Source organism: Octodon degus, unplaced genomic scaffold (genome assembly GCF_000260255.1).
Source record: "Octodon degus isolate 3935 unplaced genomic scaffold, OctDeg1.0 scaffold00002, whole genome shotgun sequence".
NCBI lineage: Eukaryota > Metazoa > Chordata > Mammalia > Rodentia > Octodontidae > Octodon > Octodon degus.
The window spans coordinates 11,342,681-11,348,680 of record NW_004524578.1 but is presented as its reverse complement, the minus strand read 5'-3'; positions in this window follow the sequence as shown (position 1 = coordinate 11,348,680).

Genomic DNA, 6,000 nt, shown 5'->3' with positions numbered 1-6,000 from the left:
TTAAAAAACCTTTCTTTTCATGATCAATAGCCACAAGCCTGTCTTCTTTATCTGAGATCCTGTCCTCACATTGGCTTAATCTGCTGTGGTTTCTTCATTGAAATTTTTGTACTCCTGAATATCTGCTTGAATTTGCCTTATGGATTCCATCTCTTTTCTGTGCTTAGCTCTCATTGCTTCCATAATTTTCTTAAGCTCCTCTATTTTTCTTTTGTCTGTATCTGCTCTAGAGTTACTAAACATGGTTTTTTGTTGTGAATACCATGTCTTCAGTTATCTGAGAAATTAGTTCTGACTTGATTTTTTTTCTGGATCCTCATTAAATTTTTTTGTTATCACTTCAAAGAAGCCAGATGGATGGCTTTCAGATTGTCCCATCTCAATATCCCCCTGGGTTTCCCTTTGGTGAATTGGATGTCTCACTTTGCATCTTGTTTAAGTGTCTTCTTATTTCTTTTCCTTTTTTAGTTTAATTCCTGTGATGATGCTGTAAGTTGCCTATGGTGGGTTGCTTTATTCCTATTTTTCAGATCCTTTAGCAAATGACTACTTCTCTAAGTTATCTTCCAGGTGTAGCTGCATTTTGAATTTTGAGTCTGTTGCAAGTTCCAACCTCTTCAATTTTCGGTGAATGAGAAGTTGCTGCCTCTTTAGTCCAGCCCATGTTTCTTTGGCATGTGCCACAGTATTTTCTGTGAACTTTAGTCCATCTAAGTATTCTAATATCATGAACAATAGCTGTTGAGAACAATTGTCACTTTTGTCTATACTAGTACCATCAGCAATAATAATAGCATCAAATACAGCTCAGAAAATGACAAACGGAGGTGACCTTTATTTTGGCACCTTTACCCATATGAATTAGTTTCGTGGTTCTAGAACATATGAGAAAATCATATGTAGTATATAAGTCTTTAATATGTTAATTTTTCCCTCAGGTGTTAAAACTGAAAATGAGTTATGGAGAAAATAGAGAAGTGGAAGACAAGGAAGTGATTACAGTAAAGCTGGAGGAAAAAGGGAATCATGCTCATTTTGTGAAACTGTTGCAGAAGACTGGAAGGAAAGAGAAGGAAAAGATAAGAAGAGAACAGAACCACAAACACAAAGAGGCTAGGAACCACATTTACATTCATAAAAACAAGCTCAAACGATGAAGTTGAAAAATAAAATCCCCCCCACACACACACATAAAAAGAAAACCACCAGCTCACCAACAAAAACAAACAAGTGAGAGAGGGAAAAAAGTCCACTTTCAGTTTGTCTCTGCTATTACTGGAAGACAATGTGTGGAGAGAGTCACAGTCTGTGTTAATTAATTCCTTTTGGTATTGTAGTGGATAATCTCTGTGAGCCTGTACTTTCTAGTCAAGCTCAGACTCATTCAGGCTGCAGCCATCAGTAGAGGCAGCACCCCCTCTGACTTCAGAGTTCAACTGGCCCCTCTTCAAGATGGCTCTGGGCTAACTGCTTTCCCTTATAGGAGGACTGAGCCCTCAAGTTCTCAGCACTCAATGTCAAGTAGTGTAGCTTTTCCTGTCCACTGTTTCCTGACACTGCTGTGTCTCTCTGCAGAGGTCTCTGGTGTCACTAGCAGTCACATGTGTCTGCAGGTTTGAACTGCTCTTCTCATGCAGTGAATCTTGTCTCAGGGAGAAGGCACTACTGACTACCTCATTTTTCTTCATTAGAGTTTCTCTCTTTGCTCTCTGTGGGCTTCAGTTCACACTTCAGATGCTTCCTGTACCTAGAGCACCACTTACCCTTTTCTTCTGTTCCTCACTTCAGATGCTTCCTGTACCTAGAGCACCACTTCCCCTTTTCTTCTGTTCCTCACATTGCTACCTTCCATTGTCTGAATGGCAACTCTCAGAGAGGCTCTTGTTTTGCTGCTTATTGCTCTACCATATTGGTGCTGTTCTTAGTAAAGTCAGGTTTGATCTCTGCAGCCTTTTAAAAGCATATTCTTTGAGAATACATTATCATTTTTGTTATTGTTACTGATAATGAAACTTAGGACCTTGGGTTTTCCAGGCAGGTGTTGTGCTGTTTAGTTATATCCCTGGCTCAAGAATATATTCATGAGAAAAGGTTTGCAGTATTTTACTAAATGAAAAAGAAATAGTCCACAAAAGTTATTTTCTTCTGACACGCATAAAGCTAAAAAAGCAAACATCTATGCATTCCATTATTTCTTTTAAATGAGTTATAGGTGAGATAGGTGAGTCAATTATTTCTAGGAACTTTTTATATTATAGACTTCCTGCAATGAATTGATCTTAATTTCCAAATAAGAAAAGATGACACATGAAAAATATGAGTCAAAATCCACAGAGACAATCCTGAAACATCCACTGCCCAGAATAAGATTAGTTGAAGATTGAGCACATACTCATACGAAACACAGTAGACAAAATCTAGGTTATCTCCGACAAGTACATGACTTAATGTGAAATAAACTGACTCTAGCCAAATATTAAACATGGAGTGGAGTGACAGGAGAGACCATATTAAAGCCAAATACCAATTCACTCATGCCTTCAATTTCGTAGTATTCTCCTGAGTTGTCTCTGTGCATTCCAAATGGCTTTATTTTAAATGTCATCTTTGAACCAAAACAAAAAAATAGGCAAAAACTCCTTTTTTTCCCTTTTACAAAACACTAGTTAGAATTGTATGCATAAATGTTGATAAATGAATGATAATAATTGACTTATATAATTATTTTGGAGTTATCTCTCTTTGTCTATAATCTCATGAATGCAAGTTCAATTATCTCTGATCATCCATGACCCAGAAATAGCAAATGGAAGAATTATAGAAATAAATTTGTAAGCTTTCATATGCCTATATCTCTGAGTTGCATGATAAAGTTTTCATTATCTTACTCTGTTTCACCAAAAGTGAGAGGTATTCCTTTGTCCAGAATATCCATTCTGTATGTGTCATGTGCTTTAAGTCACGTAGAGGTTCTCTTGCTTTCAGATCGACTTGCCATGCTTGTGTTGAAGTGACTCTTTTCTTTCTTGTCTCTTGTTTTTATTTACTACCTTCTTTTTAAAAACAAGCATTTACTTGAGAGAAGTGTGGCAGTAATTAGTATGTCATGACAAGCAGTATGTATTTAGAAGACCAGAGTGATGGGCATTCCAAGCATGACCCTACCATTACACATTGCTATCTTCAGTGCAGTTGCTTAGTTCACAGGTATCAGCATATATAGTTAGTCAGGGTGAGAATCCTACCAATTAACTGTTAGTTTCAAAAACATGCTGAAGATTCTTAGGATCATTGCCTTACCCGTGTTGTGCGTATAAATGTATGGCTTTGCATCTGCCATGTTTCCTAGCTTCTCTCCTTGCCCTCTCTTCCTTGTCTAATCCTCAAGTTCTCACTTCCCTTTTAATTATGTTATACTTTTCTATTTTTATTTCTTCTTTTGAGTTCTTATAGTAGGGAGACCATATTATATTTACACATGTGAATGAAAAAGATGTGGTATTTTTATACAATGGAGTATTACTGAGCTATAAAGAAGGATAAACTCAAAGCCTTTATATTTAAGTGGATGTCATTTGAAGATACACTTATAAGTGAAATAAACCAGACCCACATGTGAAGTGACTTTTACTGTACTTAATAATGAGTCTCAGCTACAAGAATAGTGATGCTGGTCATTAGGATTTGCCAAAGAGAAGCCAAAAGGTGAGAACTTTCAGTATCATTTCACATCACCAGAATGTAAGTGCACAAAAGACTATAAAATATTTTGCGAGTGATCACAATCATGTAATTTTTTATTGCACATTGTGATAAATATTCTATTTTATTATTAATTACTGTTATTAATCTCTTCCAGTGCCTAAATTATAGATCTACTTATAGATACACTTAGTCATAGTTATGCACATATGGGGAAAATACATAAGCACAACCCTTAATCATGATTGTCAACTTAACTGGACTAAAATACACCTAGGAGGCTAGTAAGGAACACTTCCAAGTGTGGCTGGCTGTGGGTGTTTACAGAGATACCCGGCATTTTTAGCCCAGAAAACTGGATGGGAAAGACCTGCCTGCAGCCTGGATGGAAGGAAAGGTGAAGAGGGAAGAAGTTGGCCGGCATGGGACAACCTCCATTCTGTGGAAGCAGATGTCTTTTGCTACTGCCATTGCTTGTGGCCTTGTATACGCCAGGTACCAGCTTTTTCAGTCTTTCAATGTGAACTTGCTCTGGTGATTCTCCAGGGAGCCTCAAGGCTTCAGTCTTGAACTGGGGTTAGATCCTGGTTCCCTTTGTTTTGAGGCTTCTGATTGTTTGGACTCAGTAGCCTCAGAGTCCTCTGGTTTGAAATTTAGAACACACTCTCCACCTAAAAATGTGGATTTGGAAAGTTATCCTCAGAGAAGTGATGCTTACAATCTCAATAGTATTAGAAATTGTGGAGGGACAATTTATTGAGTGGAAAAAGTGATTTACTCCTATACGTACATGTTAAATGAGAGCAAAGATACTTTGCAGGATTTCTTGTAATATGAACAAAGCAATGTATATAGATGTTTCACATCCTTTAGTATGCACTCAGCTGAATGCTCTTCCCTCCCTTGACACAGTATGACTAATTTCAAAGGAAACATTCACAAATATCTTCTATCTTTAAGAGAAAAATCTAAAAAAAACTGTACTTGAGATCCCACAAACTTTCCTTTTCTTTTTTCTTACAAGTGTTAGAAATATATCCCTGTGTGGCAGCACATGTCTGCAGTCCCACCAGTACAAAGGCTGAGGCAGGAGGAGCACCATGAGCTTGAGGATAACCTGGGCCACACAGAGAGCCGAAAGCACCCTGAGCCACATATGAGGCCTGTTCCAACACTGTTTTATCTGAATCAAAAATGGCATGGCTCTTGGTAAGAAGTGTTATTGGCCAGCTGTACTCAAATATTCTCTCCTGCATATTCCCAAGGCTCCTTAATTCAAGAAAACCAAATTCATCATTATGATGTCCTCCCAACTTCTACACAAATGGGCTTGCCACTACATACAAGAAAGGAAAAAGTTACCAGAATCTCTCCATTTGTCCAAGAAGATTTTCTCAATATATGCCTCACCTCTGCATCAGAGTGACTTTTGTTTTGTTTTGTTTGTTTGGTCTCACCATGAAGTCTCAAGCTCACAACAAATGCTAATAAGCAAAGGCAACTGCCTTCCTCCAACCTCTTCAATCTGAGCCAATCACTTGAAGGAAGGTGAGTTACTGTGAGTTTACAAGGCGCTTAGATGTGAACTCAACATAGAGTTCCTTCCACTGACATCCTATAAGGAAGGTGATCATGGTAATGCTAGTAAAAACCACACTAATAGTAGTTAGTAGTAGCTGCAGCAGTTACAGCAATAGTAACGATACTAAAAGCATAATGGTAATCATTGCTCTAGTAGTAACAATAGTGTATCATCAACTCTTTGCTATATTAAATAATGTTGCAATGAAGCTATTGATAGCATTTACAAAATAACAAGAGCTCAGAGAGCTTCTTTCTAGTCTCATATGAAAACTTATGAGCTGGTAATACCATCCTGTCTCATAAAATAAATTCGGAATCAGTCAAAATGAGTAACTGTCTATCAAGTAGGAAAAGGACACCAACCACGACTTTCAGAGGAAGTCCGTTGTTCTATGTGATGATTTATTTCTTGAAGGTCTCCTAAAAGTCTGTCCATGGAAGGTGATTGGATCTTGGGCTCATGAGTGTATTCGTGAATCCAAAGCTGACTGCTCTGTTAGAAGATAGGTCCTGGCCATCGAGGTGCTTCATTAGGGGTCAGGTCTGAGGGGAAGGACCCGCCTCCCTCCCTGCCACCTCTCCTTGTGTTCTGTTCCTGGCTACCATGGACTTAACATAGATTTTTTTCTCTGCCATACACTTTCAGCCTTGGGGACAACCAACCAGGAATGGTAACACTGAGCCAGCATTAACTTCTCTTTTAAATTGTGGGTG